Source organism: Carlito syrichta, unplaced genomic scaffold (assembly GCF_000164805.1).
Source record: "Carlito syrichta isolate Samal-C Ts95f unplaced genomic scaffold, Tarsius_syrichta-2.0.1 Scaffold93688, whole genome shotgun sequence".
NCBI classification, from domain to species: Eukaryota; Metazoa; Chordata; class Mammalia; order Primates; family Tarsiidae; genus Carlito; species Carlito syrichta.
In genome coordinates, this window is record NW_007037784.1 from 536364 (window position 1) to 558556 (window position 22193).

A 22193-nucleotide genomic window follows, 5' to 3' on the forward strand; every position below is an offset into this window, starting at 1 on the left:
CCCTGGGCCCCCACTCCTGCGCGCCTGCACCGGCCGGGGCGCGAGCAGGACTCCCAGGAGGGGGCGTCCTCGGGCTGACGGACCCCGGGCTAGGCACCTGGCTGATGGGTGCGGTCCAGAGGCCGCGAGGGAGTGCTCCCAGGGAGAACGTGTGTGAGTGTGTGTGTGTGTGTGTGTGTGTGTGTGTGTGTGCGTGTTTCCGTCCCTGTGCGTGGTGTACTGTGATTTCGTTTGACTTCAAGGGAAATCTTATTTAACCCACCGCCTGAATTCATGAAGTAGGGGGAAAGTCTGCCTCAATAAGATACATGAAAATGTACACCCAACTGGGTTGTCATGGGAAGAAGGTGCCCTCCTGCTCTGTGCAGCCGGGAGGAGCCTGCAGAACCCTCTAATAGCAGGGTCCACCTTTGAATGACAGGGAATTGGGGAAGGGACAGGAGCCCTCTGCCCCTCTGGGCCCTTGCTTTCTGATTTTTCTTTCTTCCCACCTTCGTTCTTCCTTTTCTCCCTCTCCAGCTCAATAATTTATTAGTCATCAGTTCCAGAACAGGGGTTGAGTTACTGCTCCAGGGGCCAGTGATTGAGTTTAGGAAGCCATCTCCCTTCTGTGAGCTTGAAGGCCAAATCACAAAGACCCTCAAGCCCATGAAGCTTCTCAAAAAAAGAGCAAAGTTTGGTCTACACCTGTGGACAGAGCCTTGTGGCACTGAAATGCAAGGTTTACTTCCCCAAAAGTCTGAGGAAGAGTTTTCCACCCCCAAGTCTGAGCTGCCTGGGCTCCCACTGAAACCACTCTTGATTGGCACTGAAAATCCTTTGCCCAGGCTGTTCGTGGACCCCGCCCAGTCATTTTCTGTCTGCCATATAGATCCACACCATATTTGCAGTTCACAGAGTCCCCCAACATATGGCCTCATAAATGTGTGCGCACGCACACACATAGTTCCTCAAACATATGGGCACAGGTCCCTCATGCTCGCACAGACGTTGTTGCACACACAGACAGACCCAAGGCCCACAATACACCCACAGGTGCATCCGTAAGACCCCACACAAGTTAGAGACACACACAAACACACAGGCAGGCAGACACAAGCACAGTGCAATACGGCATCATAGTTACCATATTCACGCAAGCTGAAGGCCATACAAGCACACAGTTGGACTCCAGGAAACAAGGCCCCGTTGGAGCTGCTTCCCCTCATTCCAGCCCATGAGCTGCCCCTTCAGAGTTGCAGATGGCCTGGGACTTGGCCAGGGACCCTGAATAGTTTTCATCACCTGTGCAGCACTTAGTGTTTTCTCCAGGTTCAACACGTGTCCTATTTTGTGCAGCGGGGGAGGTGCACTTACTAACATGCGTTCCTTCCATCTGCACTGCCTGCTGCTGTGTTAACTGCATCACCCCACGTGATGCCCACCCCAGCCCTGTGAGCTAGGCAGGCCATGTCTGACAATCCCTACAGAGAGAACTTGAGGCTTAGCTGGGGTAAGAAGCTTGCCTGACTTTACCCAGTCAGGATGTGGGTTTAGAATTCAGAACCCAGTGTTCTGTCATGGCTGGCTGATGGGGGCAATGGGGACAACCCCTCAGGCTCCCACCAGATTCAAAGCCTCAGCTCTCCCAACTGCAACTTCAGGGCTTGTCTATGCCCAGGAAGCCTGGAGTCCTGGAGAATGGTGGGGCAGGACACAGGGGCTAGTCCCTGGCTCCCTCCTGCTCTCCCTGCTGGGGAAGAGGGTGGGGTGGGGCTGAAGCCTGGGGTCACCAGAGGACCCACCAAAATGCCAGGACTCAAGGAACAGAGGAGGACTTTTTGCTGGGGAAGAAGTGATGTCACCCCAGGTGTCTTTACCAACTTCTTAGGGACATCCATGGAGGAGCACTGGGCTACTGCCCTAACAGGGTTCTGTGGATCTTACAATATCTGAGTGACAACAAGGACAGCACTTGAGAGGTCACAAAAGGCTAGGATACCATCCTCTCATTCCCGCCTCCCTGCAACCCTCTGAAGCAGCAGAGTACAGGTGAATCACTCCATTTTACAGATCAGAAATGGCAAAGTGCTCCTGAAGGTGTTCTCAGGGGGCTGCCTCTGAGTTGTGGGAATGAGACAAAGTTACCCAGGTCAAGTCCAAACTGTTGAACACAAACTGTGAGGGTTTTTAATGGCCCTGCCTTCTTCTACCAACCCCCTGTCCCTGCTTCTCCCTTTTGGGCTCAGCCACAGTGAATTCCCTCACTGTTTCCCAAACATGCTCACTTTGGTTCTGTTCAGGGCCTTTGCAAGTGCTGTTCTCTACCTAGAATGTCCCTCACCTCTTTCTCTCTCTAACTGCTCTTCATTCGACATATCTAATTCAGGTATCACCTCCTCCAGGAATCCCTCCCTGGTCCACAGTCGGTACCCAGCTTAGGGTTTCCATTGCTCTTATGACTTCTTTTCTTATCCGAGCACTCATGTCTTTGGTCCTCATGTCCCTTTCCTTGTCTGTCTCTCCTACTGGACTGCAAGTGCCTCAGGAGTAGAGACCAATACTGATTTACCTCCGTACTTTCTGCTTAACCTCTGGCTTCTGACAGGGGTACAGTCAATCCATGCAGAATGAATGATGAATGAATGTAGAGTTAATTTTCTTTGCTCAGTGACCCAGTTATTCAGCAAAAATTGACAATTACCAGATCAGCCTTGGCCCTAAAAGGGAGATGCTCACTCTTCCAAATGAAGATTCATTTATTCATTCAACAAATATTTATTCATTCACATATCTACCATGTACCTGAAAACTACATACACCATAGCTCATTTATTTCTGCAGACACCCTATAAAGTAGGTATTATCTGAAGACACACACACACACACACACACACACACACACACTCACTGTATAATGCAGCAGATATCACCCATGAGAAGTTCACAAAGAATGTGTCTAAGTCGGAGGATAAAGGTAAGTGTGAGGAGTAGGAGAGAGAGAAAATGATAACAGGCCACTCCCTGCCTCTTGGGAACTTGCAACAGAGACTGGAGAACTGCACAAGGAGTGAGCAAGAGACAAAACAGATCTCAAAGGGGGTGCCAAGAAAGCCTTCCATCAGTCACCCTGGCTGCAGGTGTCATTTGTCCTGTCGTCCCTGACATGGTATACTCACTAAGGTGACCTTGCTATCCTCTTCCCACCCAAGCTTCAGTGGCCATGGTTCCCTTGACTCTGGAAGGTGAATCAACTCAAGTACCATCCCTGACTCCTCCGTCATCCACCCTGGTATGGAATGAGTATGGAATGAACATATGTGTCTTCCCAAAATTCATATGTTGAAGCCCTAACCCCCAGTGTAACTGTATTTGGGGACAGAGCCTCTAAGAAAATAATTAAGATTAAATGAGGTCACAAGGGTGGGACCCTGATCTGAATGAGTTAGTGTCATTACAAGGAGAGACACCCCATGCACAAGGAAGAGGTCATGTGAACACACAGGGAGAAGGCAGCCATCTGCAACCCAAGGAAATGGTCCTCGCTGGACAGCAAATACTCTGGCCTCTTGACCTTAGACTTCCAGTCTCCAGAACTGTGAGGAAATAAATATCTATTGTTTAAGCTACCTAGACTGGTATTTTTTAAAGGCAGCCCAAGCTGACTAATATATACCCCTAGTGCTAGGCCATACCCTCAGAAGGCTCTGGAAGCAAGGCCTTCTCTCTGACTTGAGTCTCTATGTAGGGCTCCTTAGGTCACCCCTCTGAAGCTGTTCAGAGAGGAAGAATCAAGGTTGTCAGAGACCTGCAGGGATCCTGTCAAAACATGCATGTGCTTGCCTGAGTTTATGTAACACGGGAGCCCTGTTCCTTCCTGCCTTCCTTCCTTCCTCCCTCCTTCATCCCTTTCTCCTTTCTCTTTCTTAATTCATTTCTCCTTCCCTCCTCCTTTTCTTCCTCCCTCCTCCTATCTTTTTTCCCTACCCACTGCTCCCTCAGCAACATTTCTTCCCATCCTTGTGGACAATAGCAGCTCCTTCCTGCCACATAGTGTCAGATTGACGGTGTGGATTTTGGAGGCTGCTAGAACTGAGTTCAAATGTGGACTTTGCCCCTTTGCCGTGTAACTTTGGGCATGACAAGTGCTTTCTCTGGCCCCCACTCTCATCTCCTTATGAATTGCATTAGGACCTTCCTGGTAGCATTGTCGGGGGGGGGGCGGGCGACACGGTGTGTGGTAGACCCTTGTGGGAGCCCCATACATAGTGTGCCCAGCATTGAGCGTGGACTGCTCCCATTCCTGTGGCTGTGGGCCGGGCGTCGTGCTAGGCAGGAGGGGTATGAAAATGAGTAAGCCGCAACCCTTCCTTTGCTTCCATCTTTGCTCTTCATCTGCTTGATAGGAAATCTATTCTCAGGGTCCCCATCTGGTATTAAAAGCCTCAGATTAGTTAAGGAAGGGAATATGGTTGGCACCTGATTATGTGCAATTCAGCACTCTGCTTGCTGCTGCCTTGTGCCATCTCCCAAATGTTCTGCATGCATAAGTCTGGCCTCAAATAGACCTGGGAGCTTTTAGAAAGCAAAGGCTGGGTCTTCTGCTTTGCATATACCCCTGGCCCCTCCCCTGTCTCCTCCCCCCACACCCTGCTGCTCAGCCTGGCCCAGAACACCTTCAGTGTTCCTCAGATACTCAAACTGAGATCCAGGGAGGAGAAAAGGTGTCATCATTTATCCCCAGATTCATGTCTCCTCTTCTTTTAATAAACACATGCCTGGACTTTGACTTCCTTATCTGTGGCACAAGAACACAACCAATTCGTGGGGTTGGTATGACAATGTGGTAAGATAAAGGCAAGGGAAAATGCCCTGTAAAGTGTCCTTTCTTGTTATTTCTTCTGTGGTCCATTGGGTTATTCATTCATTCATTCATTCATTCATCATTCATTCAACAAATATTTATGAAGCACCATCTACCTGCCAGACACTATGCTAAATACATGGGTTGATAGTAATTGAGAAGAAGCCAGAGTTCCTACCCTCAGGAAGATGGCACTCTAGGAATGAATCACTGCCTCATTACAAACTGCAATCAGGCTGGGGGAAGGTGGACAGTGAGTTTGGGGTGCAGTTTCGGAGACTCCAGATAAGCTCACCTTGTACAAACTATGAAGTGATAACACAAGATATATAGGTCTTCAGAGGGCAGGAAAATAGATCCGATTCTTAAGTCAGGCAGACCAGCCTTGACCTTGGGCACGTTGTCTCCATTTCCATACGTATGCAAGCAGAACAATCCCACCATTGCCAATGTCAGTGGCAGGGTGAGACTGAAAGTGATCTCGTGATTATAAGAGTGCCTGGCATGGGGTCTCTCTGGCTGAATACTGTCCTGACTTGGAAAACACAAACTCCATTCCTCAATTTCCCCCTCTGGTCCCCTCTGCTTGTACCATCCTCCCTATCTTCCCAGGAGGAAGAAAAGACCTTTGAACAGAACGTGGGCTTGGGAAGCAGCTCCTTTGGACCACATCTTTATACAGCAAGCATGGCCTCATCTGTCGAGGTTGATTATGTTCCCAAGGGAGCAGGACTGATGTGGGCTGCAGGGGATGCCAGGGAAACCAGGACACAGCTCTGCCCTTCATGTCCTGATGGCTGCGCTGCCCAAGGGCTCCCCTTTCACTCTTCTGAGCTGCCACAGTCTCCACCAGGGCTGAGATGAGTTCAGACAGAGTGCAGCCACCCACACAGCCGAGACACTGGCGGCAAAACCCTCTTGTGTGTGTGTGTGTGTGTGTGTGTGTGTGTGTGTGTGTGTGTGTGTGTGTGTGCAGTGGGACGGAGGTGGGGTGGTCAGGGAGAGAGGGAAGGATATTATATTCCTGGAGACCAGAGAAGTCATGGGTGCCAGCACTATGCTTGGCACAAGGCAGACACTTCATGAATATTGATCAATGTCTCTCTGGGGGTGGATGGAAGGATGGATGGAAAGGGGAAGGGTGGATAAATGAATGGATTCAGATGCATTCAAGCAAACGTTTCAGTATCTGAAAAAAAACCTGTGAACCTTTTCCCCAGAATAACCACACATCCATGAGCACATGCTCACGCTTGGTATACAATTTCACTGAGTTCAGACTCTGTTCCCTAAAGGAGCCCGGAACTAAGGAGGAAAGATTAAAGTAAAGGATTTGATCCTTTCATTTCTTAGCTGTATGAAACCCTCAGTTTCAACATCTATAAAATAGGTACAATACTTTGACCTATTTGGTACGGTTGTTGTGAGTAGAAACATTTAAGAGCTCCGGTGTAGTGCCTGGCAGGTTGCAAGGCTTGATGCAAAGGGCAGGTCATCATCATCATCCTCACTAGTCTTCATTCATTTATTCATTCATCCACTCACAACTTTGTGAGGACATTGAGTGAGTGCCTTTTGTTGATCCCACCCTGAGATAGTCTCTGGGGCTGCAGAGGTTTGTGCTTTGGGGAATTCGCCATATAAAGGGGAAAGGGACAGATAAACAACTCAGCTAGCACCCAGACTTCACCACTCACTTCCTTCAGCTAGTCTGCTGAAGAGACCAGCCCCGGCTCCAGTCAGGCTGACTGGCTCCACCCAAAATCCTGGGGACTGAGCAAGGGCAGGGGTCTAGGTCAGCCCAAGTGGATGAGAGTCAGAGTGGAGAAATCAAGGTAGAGCCAGGTAGAAAGGGAGGGGGGTTGGAAGGAGTGGAGTGAGACGCAGGGCCAGACAGTGCTGAGGGGCCTGGGAGTGGCCCTAGGTACCTGCTTTTCAGGGCCATTTTTGTTTGTTTGTTTTTTGAGTTGGTGTCTCACTCTGTTGCCCAGGCTGGAGTGCAGTGGCACATTCACAGCTACCCCAGCATCGACCTGCTGGACTCTGTTGGATCCTTCCACCTCAGCCTTCCAAGTAACTGGAACTACAGGCGCACGCTACCACACCCAGCTAATTTTTTATTTATTGTAGAGACGAGGTCTCACCAAGTTGCTCAGGCTGCTCTTTAACCTGTGGGCTCAGGCAGTCCACTCACCTCAGTCTCCCAGAGTGCTGGGATTATAGGCTGAGCCACCGAGCCTGGTTTAAGGGCTATTTTGGAGAGGCTCGGTGTAGGCAGGTGAAGCTAAAATGGTTGAAGCAATGCTGCAGGCATGGAGGTTAGGATTTCTCATCTTCCCAAATAAAGTGTGTGCAAAATACAGATCCATAAACCCCTTGGGTACATGTCCAGGAGAGTCGGTGGTTCTCCCTCTGCTGCTTTGTCCTCCTTAATTTATATAATAATTGCATTGACCAGGCGGAATGGACCACGCCTGTAATCCCAGTACTTTGGGAGACAGAGGTGAGAAGCTTGCCTGAGCCCAGGGGTTTAAGACCAGCCTGGGCAATTTGGCAAGACCTTGTCTCTACAATAAGAATCAAAAAATTAGTCAGGTGTGGTGGCACATGCCTGTAGTTCCGGTCATTTGGAAGGCTGAGGTGGAAGGATCACCTGAGCCTAGCAGGTTGAGGTTGTGGTGGCTGTTATTGTACCACTGCATTCCAGCCTGGGTGACAGAATGAGACTCTGACAATAATAATAATAATAATTGCATTAACAGTGTAGCCACCATTTTCAGAATTCCTACTGTGTGTTAGTCACATAGCTAATCTCACTTAATCAATTCAACAGTCCTATTAGGTAGGTATTCTCAGTATCCCCCATTTTATATAAGAGGCAATGAAGGCACGGAGAGTTTCAGCAACCTGTCCAAAGTCACACAGTGATTAAATACATGGTAGAGCTGGCCTTGAACTCAATCCACCCGACTCCAGAGCTCACACTCTCTGTGGAGCTCCAAGCCCTCCTGTTGTTCTGGCAACGGGCTTCTACCTTCCAGCGCTGTTTCTCTAGGGAGGCAGCAATTCGCTGGGGACTCCCAGATGGTCCAGATGCACAAGGGAGGGCAAGAGTCCTGGATCCTCCAAGTTTCAGACTACTCCTACCTACCCTCTTATGCCTTGGGCTGCAGTCACACCCACCAGCTGCTGGAATGCTCTCGGGATCTGCCTTCCCTGCTTGGCTCCTACCAACTGAAGCCCCCAGAAAGGGAGTGGGAGGGGAAGAGGGAGCAGCACTGCCTGATGATTAGTAATAATGGTGGTGACCACAGATGAGCGCCCGGCCCTGCACGGCCCGCTGAACCTGTCAGCGCTGGATCCAGGCTCAGCTCCCAGCACCATCACTAATGCTGTTGCAAGTAGAGACTGAAGAGGGAGGGAATCCATGAGAGGAAAGGAAGAGGGAAGGAGGAAGGAAGAGGAAATAAAAGAGTCGTGGGCTGGTGCAGTAGCTCACACTTGTAATCTCAGCACTTTGGGAGGCCGAGGTGGAAGGATCGCTTGAGTCCACGAGTTCAAGACCAGCCTGGGAAAAATAGTGAAAACTGTTTCTACAAAAACTCAAAATTAGCCAGGCTTGGTGGTGCCAGCCTGTAGTGCCAGCTACTCAAGAGACTGAGGGGAAGAATCGCCTGAGCCTAGGAGGTTAAGGCTACAGTGAACTTGTGCCACTGCACTTCAACCTGGGCAACAGAGTAAGACTCCAATTCAAAAAAAAAAAAAGAGTAGAGGTTGCTATCTCGCTGGGGGTTGACTCTGGGACTGAGCCTGCAGAGATGAGGCAACGGAAAACTGAGTTATTACTAGATGCTTCTCCTGTTTCCTGCAACCCCGTGCCGGCTCCACACTTGTGTCACCCTGGGACTCTAGATGGTATTCACTGCCTGGGGGAGAGACAATACAGAAACAAGAGTCCCCATCTTGGAGTTTCACTGACTAAGGCCTGGTGTGAGATGAAAGTTCTGAAAGAATAAGTGACTGGTTAGGTACCTTCACCTCAGGTGCAGCATGAGGTCTCTGTTCAGCACTGAAATCCCAGAATTTGGCGGTATGTGCCCCTTTCTCAAGTGGAGCCTGGGAGAGTGGACATGGCCCAGCATCCCCCTTCAAGTCCTGGTGGCCCCCTGTGTGGCAAGAGCACAGGGGCACAACAGCCTTTATGTCTTTTCAAGGCAGGGGTTCCTGAATGACCTTTCCAGTACATGTCTGGAAAAAAGAAGAATCCTTCCCCTACAGCCAAGAAGAGTGTGACCCAGAAAGTCCCCACATGTCAGGTCTAGGCTGGGAAACCCCAGCTGTGACCTGAATGTCACAATGACCACAGGATGTGCTGGAATGGTACCTCATGGGACTGGCTGGTTGCCTGGAGGGGTGGCAAGGCTGTGCACCAGAGCTAGAGCCCACCTCATACCTTGATACTCCATAAACCCACCCCAAAGTGTTCCAGCAACATAGATGACGGGGTGTTCTGAACTGATTAAGGTTTCTCTGCCACTGAGAGGAATGGGAACTTGGAATAGAAATCAAAATCAACTATTTAAGAAGTAAGCAAAGTGACATATCTGGCACACCAGAATAAAGTGCCTGAAATTCTTAGCTATTCATAAATTGACCCTCACAATGTCTCAATGACAAGTACTTACTTCTCTTTTCTCCACTGTATAGATCAGCAAATTGAGGTTTGGAGAGATGATGTGACTTTTCCAAGGCCACAAAGCTGGAGTGATCTGTCGAGTCTGGGTTTGCACCCAGCCTCTGGCCTCAGAGTCCAAGCTAATATGCATAAGGAAGAGGAGCTGAGGGGAGGGGGAAAAGAAGAGGAAGGCTTGGGAGGGAACAGCCAGTGGTATCAGGAAGAAAAGGTGAGCTCATCCTTCCTCCTAGGACGGTTATCTGAAGTCAGAGAAGCGTGGTGTTTCACCAAGAGCCTTGGTCTTGGCTTAGAGAACACCACGGAACACACACAGAGGTTCAGGAGCAGCAACACTCCTGTTGCAATACTTACCCGGGCTCCTGAGACCCCTGTTCCCCCTCCTGAGAGTACCCGTGGGAGCCCCTGCCCTGAGAGACCAGACTGGCCCACTCCTCTGCTCACTCTACATGGAAGATCTCTTCCTGGGCTGCCACAAGACATTGCCTTGGCAATAGTGGTCAAATTGATTTCTGTCTCTGCCATTCCTTCTTGCCCAGGACTGGCCCAGGGTATATGAGGGGGTTGGGCAGGCGCTGGGGAGCTGATTGACAGCCCAGGGCTCTCCTGCTTTGGACTGGCATTGGCGTGGCGCATTAGTATTCATGCCCACAGCTCAGGGCTGCTCTGGATGGATAATGCTATGTAGATGAGCATTGAGCCTGGTGTGCGGTGAGGATGCAGTTGCTGGGGATCGAAGTTGCTGAGGAAGAGGAGGCTGAGGACAGCAGTAGACCTGAGAGCAGAGTGCTTTGCCTGGTTCCCACACTGCCAATCCCTGGTGTATCTGCTGTCCATGATGTCTGAGCGCCCAGTACCTTGCTCCAATAATTTGGCCAGCATCCACTGAGCCCCTGCTCAGCCCTATCTATCCCATGATGGCACCAGAGATGTGGAGAGAGGTGAGATGGGCATGGTTATGGACCCCAGGAAGTACACAGTCCTGACAGTGGAGACAGAGTGGATTATACATCATGAAGATGAGATGGAGGGAATAGACCAGTGGCAGTCAAGCAAGAGGCCACAGCAGCTCAGAGACGAAACATCTGATTCAACCCGAGGAAGTAAGAATGGGGAAGGGAGGAGGGATCAGCCAAGGTTTTTCAAAAGAGGAGATACCCAGTCTGGGCTACATAGTGAGATCTCGTCTCTACAAAATAAATAAATAAATAACTGGGCATGGTTGTGTGCATCTGCAGCCCCAGCTACTCGGATGGTTGAGACAGGAGGATTACCTGGAGGTGATCGAGGAGGTCGAGGCTGCACTGAGTTGGGATTTCACTACTACACTCTAGCTTGGGCAACAGAGTGAGACCCTATCTCAAAAACAAAACAAAAAACAAACCACCCTACAGGAGATGTTTGGGCAGAATCCTGAAAGATGAATCAGAATTTGCCAAACACCGCTCAATACATGGTTTTGTTCTGGGTACTCCTTTTTCACTGACTCCCAAGGAGTTCACAGTCTATTTCACTCACAGGAGTGTCCTCGCGGACTGAACAACTAAATCATCATTAACCCCATCTATGGATTCCCAAACCTATAGCTGAAAGAACTTTGATGAAAGCAGGTCCAGCCACCATGGGTAACCTCACTTGATAAAACCTGTGACACCTGATTGAAGTGAGCCACTGAGGCACCCAGAGAAGCACTTAGCTCTTCCTCAAGATCTCCAGGGATCAATCTCCCTAGCTTCTGCATGCAACCCATTCCAGCGTTGTATCAAGCCCAGAGCTAGGAAGTGTCTCCCAATGACTCACTGGTGTCTGCCATATGAAGAGCATTTACCCTTAATACTCCTGGAAGCAGGGAACGGAATGCCCCACCTACAAACACTCTGTGCAAGCTATCAAAAACACACAGAGCCCTGAGCATCCCAAGCTGAGCCCCCAGGTGGGAGACGGAACTCACAGTTGGAGAAGACCCAGATGCAGACAGTAAACAAAGCTGAATGGGCTGGGTTGGGGGAGAGCTAGGGATCCGACCCTCATCCATGCTCTGATTCTGACTGTGCACATCTGTGGTATCATAGAGAGATAGTTAGTTGGTCTTTGTCTTGGGATCCTGGCACATAGCTCCTAAAACCCTTGGGATTTCCTGAGTGATAAGGGTATGGGACCATCTTTTGTTCTAATGAGATGACTCTTAGAGGGCCCTTGATAGCTTCAGAATGAGACTGGTCACCAGAAAGACCAAGCTTTGATTAGAAACTTGAGACTTTCATCCCTACCCCAACCTTCAGAAAGAAGAGAGGGGTTGGAAATTAAATTAATTACCGATGGTCAATGATTTGATCCATCATGCCTATGTCATGAAACTGCCACAAAACCCCCTAAACAACAGGATTTGGGGCTGGACACAGTGGCTCACGCCTGTAATCCCAGCACTTTGGGACCAGAGGATTGCTTGAACCCAGGAGTTCAAGACCAGTCTGGGCAATGTAGCGAGACCTTGTCTCTATTATTTAGAAAAAAACAAAAACACAAAAACAGAATTTAGAGGGCTTTCTGTTGGTAAACACATCAAAGAGCTGGGAGAATGGCTGCCCAGAGATGGCATGGGAACTCTGTGTGCCCCCGCCCCATACCTTTCCCTATTTCTTTATCCCATTTGGCTGTTCCTGAGTTGTATCCTTTATAATAAACCAGTAAACATAAGGAAAGTGTACTCCTGAGTTCTGTGAGCTGCTTTAGCAAATTGTTGGACCTGGAGGATGGTCATGGGAATTCCCAACTTATAGCTGAACGGTCAGATGTACAGGTGGTCAGGGACTTGTGACTGGTGTCTAAATGGGGGCAGTTTTGTGGGACTGAGACTTTAACCTGTGGGGTTTGTGCTGACTCTGGATAGTTAGTGAATTGTTGGATATCCAGTATTGATGTCAGAAAATTGGAGAACTGATTGTTTAGAGGAGGGAAAAAAAATCCCTCAACATCATCCTAAAAACTCAGAGTCTCCCCAGAAAACAAAGCCTCTCTTAGAGTGATACTATTCAAACCTACAGGCCAGTCAGGCATGGAAGCTTATGCCTGTAATCCCAGTGTGATCGTGAGGCTAAGATGGGAGGATTGCTTGAATCCTGGAATTCAAGACCAACCTGGGCAACATAATGAGATTCCTGTCTCTACAAAAAAGAAAGACAGAAGGATAGAAGGGGAGAACGAGAGAAAGAAAGAGAGAAAGAAAGAGAAAGAAAGGAAGGAGGAAGAAAGAAAGCTAGAAGGGATGTTACATGCCATGTAGCTGGACTCTCATTTTGCAGATGGCTCAGAGAGAGAAAGAAGTCTGCTCAGGGAAGCACAGGCACAGAAAGACAGAGTTAAGACTGTCACTCAGGCTCTGGTAGGTTTGGGCATGTTTTAAAATGCCGTGAGTTTGTCTCAGCTGTCAAGACCTCCCCTCTAGAATGGACCCACAACTCTTGGCTTCCTGTGAGGCATAACATCATGGGCCCAGCAAGAGGCTCTGTCCCCAGGTGTACCTCCCTTCCCTGGACTGAAATTCTCCCAAGATAAAGTAATATCAAATAAAGTTAAAACCACAAATATCTGGAGGAAGTAGATACTGATCTGGAATTCAGATTCAATTATAAATGACTGATATTATACTGTGAGTCAGATTTGCTAGTTAGTGAGTAGGAGAAAGCAAGGGCACTGGCGACTTGAATCCCATTAGAGAGTGGGAGGTGTGGACCCCGGGGTGGGGATGGGAGTGCGCTAAGGTCTTCAGTAAACCTGGGAAGTAGCTGTATGTGTTTAAACAAGCATGTGAGTCCCAGCTGAGAACCTTCGCATTAGGTAACTTTCCTTTTACCTCTGCTAGAATGCTGTCTTGTGTGGCACATTCATTCATTCATTCAATCTACTATTAATATTCACTTCACATTGTTGCAGGTTTCAGGATATACCGGTGATCAAGATAACCGTTTTTCTGTTCCATTCTGAGGGAGGAGAGGTCAGGACAGAGAGCATTAGATAAGCAAGTAAACACATCAGATCACATCTGAGAAGAGTAAACTTGACACTTGGTGATGGTGGCACCCTAGAGACAATGGAAGGGCCACTGTGATGGAGCTGACAAGGTCAGCCTGAGGAAGAAGGCCTCACTGAGAAAGGAAGACACTCTGAAGTCTGAATGATAGGAAGTGCTCATGCTTAGGATTTAGGGTGAGAGAAACAGGTGAGAGAAACAGCAAGGCCCAAGCCCTGGGAAGAAGCAGGCTAGGTGTACTCAAGGTGCAGAGAAAAGGTGATGGGGCCAGAGGGAGCCAGGGGAGATTGCTAGAGAGAAGGCCAAAGAGGCCAGATTGTGGAGGGCCTGTGGTCCTTGGTGCATTGTTTGGATTTTACACTAAAAGCAATGAGAAACTATGTGAGAATTGTTTTTGTTTGTTTGTTTTATTTTTATTTTTTTGTAGAGATGCGGTCTCACTATGTTTCCCAGACTGGTCTCCAATTCCTGGGCTTAAGCAACCCTCTTGTCTTGGCCTCTGAAAGTGCTGAGATTATGGCACCCAGCCTTGGGAATTGTTTTTAACTTTTTATTTTGAAAAGATTACAGACTCACAGAAAATTCCAGTAACAACACTGAGAGCCCCCATGTCCTTCATTCAGTTTCATCTTCATAACTGTTGAACAATACCAAAATCAAGAAACTGATGTTGGTACAGTCCACACACCTTGTTCAGCTCCCCCCAGCCCTGCATATGCTCTTTTGGGTATATGTAGCTCTATGCCGTTTTGTCACTTGCAGATTTCTGTAGCCACCACCATAGTCAAGATACCAAACTCATTCATCACCACAAATGAACTCCCTTGAGCTTTCCCTTATGGTTGCCGCATGTCCACCCCTGCCATGGTGGGAGAATTTTAAGCAGGGGTGTGGGAGGGCCTGAGAGTTGTCAGCTGGACCAAAGACGTGGCCTATCCAACTTCGAATGTCCTAGAGGCCTTTGAACAGAACTGTGGACATAGATAATCTTGAATGCCTTCACCTTGCTGCTGAGGCTGAGCAACTCAGCCAAGTCGCAAAGTACTTCTTATGGACTACTGGCTATCTAAATTTGTCTCAATTCTCAAATTTCCTGTACTCATGGATGAAATGACCCATCACTTGCCTCAGACAGGAAATGATTATTAGAAAGTACTTGTGAAGTGCCAAGCATAAGGGGAAAAAAAATGCTCCTAACATCTAGCACCGGCCCAAAAGTGCTGAGAAGCTGGTGTCCCCCTTAACCCACTCACTCCTGCCTCAGTGGGAGGGGGCAAGATGATCTCACTAGGAGACTGATGAGGACCCTCAAACCCTGAAGCTCATCTTCAGGGTTGCTACTGGGCTCATGTCCCCGTGTCACATAGCAAACATTCCCAGGCCATCCACATGACTGTGGGGGAAGGGGGCCACGCAGGATACCCAGTTCTCCAATTGCTTTGCTAGGGACCTGGTGGCTAAGTTCACGCCATGAAGCTTTAGCCCTATTCTCCATTCCAGCTTGCCCAGTAATAAAGGAGTGACCTCCTCTCCACCAGGGCCTCCCTCTACTTTTGCAATGGTTCAAGGGAGAGTCGTGTGAATAACCATCACCTTTTAGCTCCCAAATCAAGCAAAGTTCTGGATCCAGAATCCCTGCTGCAAATAATACCACAGTTTTATTTAGAGCTGTCTGCTCAGAACCGCCTGCAGGTGTGGATGTGTATTTGGGTGGGGGAAGGCAAGGGATCAGTCAAGAAGAAGGGGGGAAAAGAAGATGGAGAGAGGGAGAGAGAGGTCAGGGGTTGGGGCAGCCCCTGAGAGAGATGAGAAGGGCTAGCCCCTGCCCTGGGGCCTCCTGCCTGAGGCCATCACCCCCAAGTCTGCCCTGCCCAGGATCTGGCAGCCACCAGACAGTCTCATCCTTTCTCTGCGATTGCCTGTAGCATGGCTTTCTCTTTCTCCAGGGATATTTCTGTCTGCTCCTGGCAGTGGCTCTCTGTCTTCTGGGGTAAGTGCCAAGGTAACGAATAGTCCCCATTTCCTGCCCCTTCCTTCAGCACCTGCAGCCTCCCAGGCTGCTCAATCACCACTCCAGGGCTATTGGGTCAGCCTCCCCACCTGGCTGGCCTCCTGCCTACCAGCCTCTGAGGAGCAGCCACATCCCCCTTGTCCAACACTAATGAAATCTTTCTTCTACGGGGGGCCCAGCTTGACTCAGCGTCAGTGCCCTGATCCACTTGGCATAGCTCTGTGATCCGTCTTGGTAATTACACCCATACCTCCTCACAGACCCAGTTCAGCTCCTCAGCCTCATCACCTCCTGGTCAAAGTCCTCTTCGGGCTGCAAGGACTGTTGCTGTGTATACTCTCTCCCTCTTCTGGGCCCTTGGTCAGCTCAGGTTGATACTCCCACAGCACACACACTCGAGACACCCCACCCTTCCCAAGCCTCTGTTCCTTCTGGCTGATCCAACTCCTTAATCCTGACTTCTCTCATGTCGTGTTGCATATCTGCCAGAAAGCCTTCCCTGATTTACTACATGGCTTCCCTCTATGTTCACAGACTAGGGACACTCACAGCGACTGCTTGCTTCTTGGGGCTCTGAGCACTGGGCTTGGTACCTTGTAGGTGCATACACTAAATTGTGAATTGATGCGTGGATGAATGAATGAATGAATGTGTACCTCTAGGTCTATCCTCCATCTCTGATGCTTAATCCTATATTATTTTGTTTTGCGTTTTAATGCTTCCCAGAGAGTGATGATGGAAAACCTTTGAAGGAAGGAACCTTTTCCTAAATGTTACTCATTCGTCACGCAGTCTCGCTCAGCAAGTCTCCCGGCCTGCACCAGGCATGAGGGCGAATGGGAACTCACAAAGCACGTCTCTGCCCTTCGAGAAGCTCTGCCTCATGTCACGACTCTTGACCCTTCCTGGGAGCCTTCTGGAAATCTGATGAGATCTGTGAATGCTCTCCCCGGAAACACATACATAAGTAGGTAAAATATGGGATCAGTTTCAAAAAGCTTTAAAATCCTTGGCCACAGTCTAAGAAACCTTGGTCTGGTGAGAGAAAGAAGCTAGTTAATAGCCTATTTTAATATCTTTTGCTAAGAGCCATGCCAGGAGGCACAGAGAACTTATGTTGTTTGGGTCAAAGAAGATGGAGTGATTTAGTAATTGAGATGGGATGGGGTGTGGCAATCAAGGAAGATATTTTAGGCGGGTAAGCTCCTGATGAAAGGATAGAAAGGCAAAGGGAGAGGAGGAGGAGGGTGCAGCCTGTGCAACTTACAGACCGATGATTTTAGTAGTTGCCATGAGCTAGGGAGGAGGAGAGGAAGAGGCTGCCAGAGTGTCAGGGGTTCTTTCTGGGGTGATGAAAATATTCTATGAGTAGACAGGGGATTGCACAACCTTGGGAATGTACTAAAAACCCTCCACATAATTGCACAATATAAAAAGGTTAATTTTATTTTATGGTATGTGAATTGTGATGGCTAATTTAGTGTGTCAACTTGACTAAGTCAGCATACACAGGTGTTTGGATGAATACCAGGCTAGATATGGTAGCTGCAAGGTTAACTTTTCCCATGATATTAACATTTAAATTAGTTTTTTTCTGTTGTTGTTGTTGAGTTGGAATCTCACTTTGTCACCCAGGCTGAGTGTGGTGGCACAATCAAGGCTCACCACAGCCTCAACTTCTTGGGCTTAGGAGATCCTCCATCTCAACCTCCCAAGTAGCTGGGACTGCAGGCACACACCACCACGTTTGGCTTATTTTTTATTTTTTTGTAGAGACTTGGTCTCATTATGCTGCCCAGGCTGGTCTCGAACTCCTGGGCTCAAGCAATCTTTCTGCCTCGGTCTCCCAAAGTGCTTAGATTACAGGTATAAGCCACTGTGCCAGTCTAATCAGAAGTTTTTAAGGAAAGCAGATTACCTCCATAATATGGTTGAATTTCCTTCAGTCAGTTGAAGGCCTTCAGAGAAAAAGACCAAGATCTACCCAGGCAAGAGGCAATGCTTTCTAAAAACTGACTGACTGCCTTTGCGCTCTAACTGCAACATCAGCTTTTCCCTGGGCTTCCAGCTTAATGATCTGCATGCAGATTTGGGATTTGCCAGCTCCTCTAATCACATGAGCCAATTCCTTAAAAGAAATCTCTCTCTCTCTCTCTCTCTGTATACACACACACACACACACACACACACACACACACACACACACACACACACACACAGTGGTTCGGTTTCTCTAGAGAACCCTGACTAATACAGAAATCATATCTCAACTTGGAAATGTTCATTAGTGGGGAATTAAATACATTATGATAAGACTGTTTTAAAAAGTATACACAGGCATGAACCAGTGTGGCACACCCAAGATAGCTCAGGGTGGCAGGACAGGAAAGAAAGCTGGCTGGGGTAGGCAGGGGCCAGACTGAGTCTGGCCTTGATTGTCATGCAGTGACTCTGTTGCCTGCAGGATAGTGAATCTTAGCTAGGGTTATTTTTTATTGCAATAAACAGGAACTGACTCTGGCCAACTTCAGCTAAAGGAAGCAATTATAAGAAGGGTATGGGGGCTCACACCCTCAGAAAATCCTCAACAACCAAATGCAGAAACTGCCAGGAACCAGGGAAGTCCCAGAAATCTTGGCAGTGGGAACTCATCACTTGGGTTTCTTAAGGATAAAACAGTTGCCACCACTTCTTGTTCTTGGTTACCCTGTTCAAAATGCACAGTCTCGGGAAAGAGAAAACCACTGGCTGCACTTGGGTCTATGAGCCTAGCCTTGACCCAGGAGTGCAAGGGTTTGAAATTACTGCCAGTTGGGTGCTATCTGCTGTTGCTGAACAGTGGGGAATAGACACTGGCAGGTACATCAGGAGTGCATGGCGCAGACAACACTGGAACCCTTGACCAGCAAACGAATGAGAGCAGGGGCCTGATGTCCTCTGAGTGAAGTGACTGGTCTTCATTATGGTAAGGAGGTCACCTCCACCTTTGGCTGGGCCAGGATCACAGACCACCTGCTGCCAGGGCACAGAGCTATTTAGTGGGAGGCTTGGAGTAGCACAGGGCTTTGTGTGGCCTTGGTGAGCTCACTCAGTTTTTCTGAAACTCAACATCTTCATCTGTTTGGAGCAGGCCATTTACCCACCTTCTGGGCTTCTTAGGAGGTTTAAATGAGAAAACACACAAGAAGACTTGTGGTCCAGGGTCTAGCATATTTTAAGTCTTTGCTTGTCGTTTCTTCCAGCGAAGGTCTCCAATCTTGACAATGATGCTGAGTCTAGAAGAAAGGCATGAGCAACTTTTTCCTATCTAGTTTCAATTAAATTGAGCCCAACTATGAGCTAGAGTTGGGGCTGGGGCCAGGGCTGTGGGTCCTGGGCTGGGCTGAGTTTCCCTTTGTTTGGGGTCTCTGCATCATTCTCTTTCTTCTCATGTCGGACCCAGAAGCCACCTGGAGATGTTTGCCTTCCTCTAGACTGTGTCTTCAGTAGCCCCTCTCCCCAGCCCCTTTGAGAAAGAAGCAGAAACTTAGTCCCTGAGAGGCAAAAGAGTGGGGCCTGTGGAGACTCAGAGCTGCCACAGCTCCTTAGGAGATTCCTGGAAGTGGTGCCCAGAATCATTCTTATATGTCCTCATGACCCCGAAGGCAGGATGTGTATGGGTCTGGGGTGCCATTGCCCCACAAGACTTGGCTCCGGGCACCTGCCACATTCCCCATTCATACCCTGGGCTTGGAGCTGACATGAGTTTGGGCTACAGAAGAGGTGTGGTGTGGGGAGGAACAAAAGTCCCTGCTGGAAGAAAGGTGGGACTCCCTTCCAGGCCCAAGGCCAGAGGCCCAAGCCAGGGCAGGAGTCATGAGGGGCAGGAAAGACCCATCTCTGAGCCCACTGGAAGTGGCTGCAGAAGGAGGGAGGGTGAGGAATGGAAGACAGTTATGGAGAAGGCATGAAAGTGAGCTAGAGAGATGGAGAGAAAGAAGGGAGGATCAGAGAGAGGGTGGACAGTTGGAGGAGGGATGAGAGACAGAGGGCAGAGAGAGGAGACTAGCTGAGAGATTTTGGAAAGGGAGAGAAGGGGAAGGAAAAAGGATGCAGAAAGAAGGGGAGGGAGGAGGGACAGAGAGACAGTCATGTTGAAAGGAGAAGAGGAAGAGGAAGAAGAGAGAAAGAGGTAGACAGAGACAGAACAGAGAGGTAGAACAACGGAAGGGGAGACCAGAAGGGGAGAGAAGGGAAGAGAAGAGAGCAAGAGATACAGCCTTGGAGGGAGAGATGGAGCAGGAGAGACCTGGTGGCCTCCAGGCTCTCTCCTGCCTCCCCAAGAAGAGACAGAGGGCTGGGAGTCACCAGCCCATGCTGGGGTGGGGAAGGGGGGGCATCTGATTAGCTTGTCTTCACTCTCTAAATGATCTATTACAGCAGAGAGAATTCTACAAGTGTTTCTGCCCACCGCCGCCCCCGGGAGAAAAGTTCTATATTTGTGAGGTGACTCAGCTGGCTGCCACAACCCCTGGGATCCCAGGCAGAACGCTCATCATAAGTTCACCTTCAAACTGCCACAGGTCAGTGGGAATGGGCCTCAAGGGGGAGGGGACAAGAGGGTGTGGAAGGAGATGCTCCCATGAGCCAGTTTATCCATCCCATGGGGGTCGGGCGATCAGAATGGCCAGTGGGACATAGGAGCGATGGCAGAGAACTGCCCACGCACAGGGGCATGTCTTGATGTGAATATTCAGGCAAAATCATACCAAGGGACCAAAGAACTTGTCTAAGAACTTCCTGTTTCCCTTGGCAGTCAAGTGATAAGGTGGAAGATGGTTGTCCTCTCTCCCTTCCGGCCGCAACTCAACCCCTTCATGCCATCATAGTGTCTCCTACCTCACTACTTTTGCATTTCCCAGTCATAATGTCACACTTATTGTGAGGTAATCTTATTATCACGATATCTTTCATGTCAGTAGACTGAAAGCTTCCTGACAGCAGAAAGAACCAAGGAATGAACACATGTAGGTGTTCGGGAATCCAACGATGCTGAGTTTTTAATTCCATGGAAGTATTTTTTACTTTTGTAAATAAGGAGACCTGCAGTAACTAACTCCGAGGGATACAGCTAGAAAGAGGAAGTGTGGGAGATTTAGCTAGCCCATGTCTGATGGATTTCAGTCATTCCAACTGTCACTTTGGAACTGTTCAGGCCCCACACAGGTCATCAAGGAGAGGCATCTGCTTAAGTTATCTAGTGATTTGTACTCATCTCTTGCATGCTAACTCAATACAGCAAACCAGATGTCTTCAAAGAAAGAAGGGAGGCTGGGCACGGCGACTCACGCCTATAATCCCAGCACTTTGGAAGACCGAGGCAGGAGAATTACTTGAGCTCAGGGGTTTAAGACCAGACTAGGCAATATAGTGAGACCTAATCTCTAAAAAAATTTTTTAAAAATTAGCCAGATATGGTGGCACACACCTGTAGTCCCAGCTAGCTACTTGGGAGGCTGAGGTGGAAGGATGTCCTGAGCCCAGGAGTTTGAGACTGTGGTGACCCTTGATTGTGCCACTTCACTCCAGCCTGGGCAACAGAGTGAGATGCCAAGTACATTTTTTAAAAAATCACAAGCCCCTAGCTAAAAGTCCACTGAACCCCTGTGAAAGTACATGAACTTGACGGTAGGTGGGGCAATATTAGGGAAGATGAATGGACGTGTCTTGAGCTGCCAAAATGACAAATCTTTTCTCAAAGTAGATTTGAAGCAGAAAGTTTATTTTCCTGTTAACAACTGGTTTAATAGTATTAATATCCCCCACATTCTCCATTGGTCTGATATACCACCACTAGGGGAAACACTAACATAAAAGACTTGGTATAAGAGATATATTGCAAAGCAGCCCATAACCACAACCAACATTCTTTTCATCATATTGGAGGGAAGGAAAATGCCTTAGCAGTTGACACATGACAAGGATTCAAAGGATTCATTTTACTGTATATGAGGAAGGAGCCCCCCAAAATGGGAATTATCTTTTGGAGGGCAGGCCTCTTGTAGTATAGGCTTCCCCTGCTAGGTGAGTGTCCTAGGAACCCGTTAGCATTAGTGTAACCACTAGTATTGTTGTGAGAGGCTGCATTGCGCTTCAGTGAGTTTTCTGAAGATGCTTTTAATATGTTTGTCCATTTCATGATGAGTGATATACGAGCACACCTGTTCACGCCACACTCAGTGTCCAGCAGCTTTTGACCAAGAATGACATGACCCCCATGCCCCACCCTTCCTATTCACCAGACCTTGTCTCACCTCAAGCGACGTTTTTTGTTTCCCTGGATAAAAAAAGTCCTCAAAGAGAAATGTTTTTTCAGTGTGGAAGAGGTGAAACAAAAAACAGCAGAAGCACTAAAAGGCATCAAAATTGATGAGTTCAAAAACTATTTTGAGCAGTGGAAAAAGCATCTCGTTGGATGCATTGCATCAAATGGCGAGTACTTTGAAGGTGACTGAAGTTTAAACATGTAAGCACAAATGCACAATTTTTTATAAATAAATTGCGGGGTTTGGGGTCCCCCTTGTTAAATGAAGAATAGGGCAGAAATAAAGGCCCCAAATTAGGTCCTTCTTGCCAC

General features: G+C 48.6%; 1 protein-coding gene across 1 annotated transcript in view; it reads right to left on the bottom strand.

Annotated features, from left to right (window-relative positions):
* The window catches only part of KCNIP1 (potassium voltage-gated channel interacting protein 1), a 399998-nt gene that overhangs the window by 246376 nt on the left and 131429 nt on the right, over positions 1 to 22193 (bottom strand). The gene's annotated exons all lie outside the window — the stretch shown is intronic.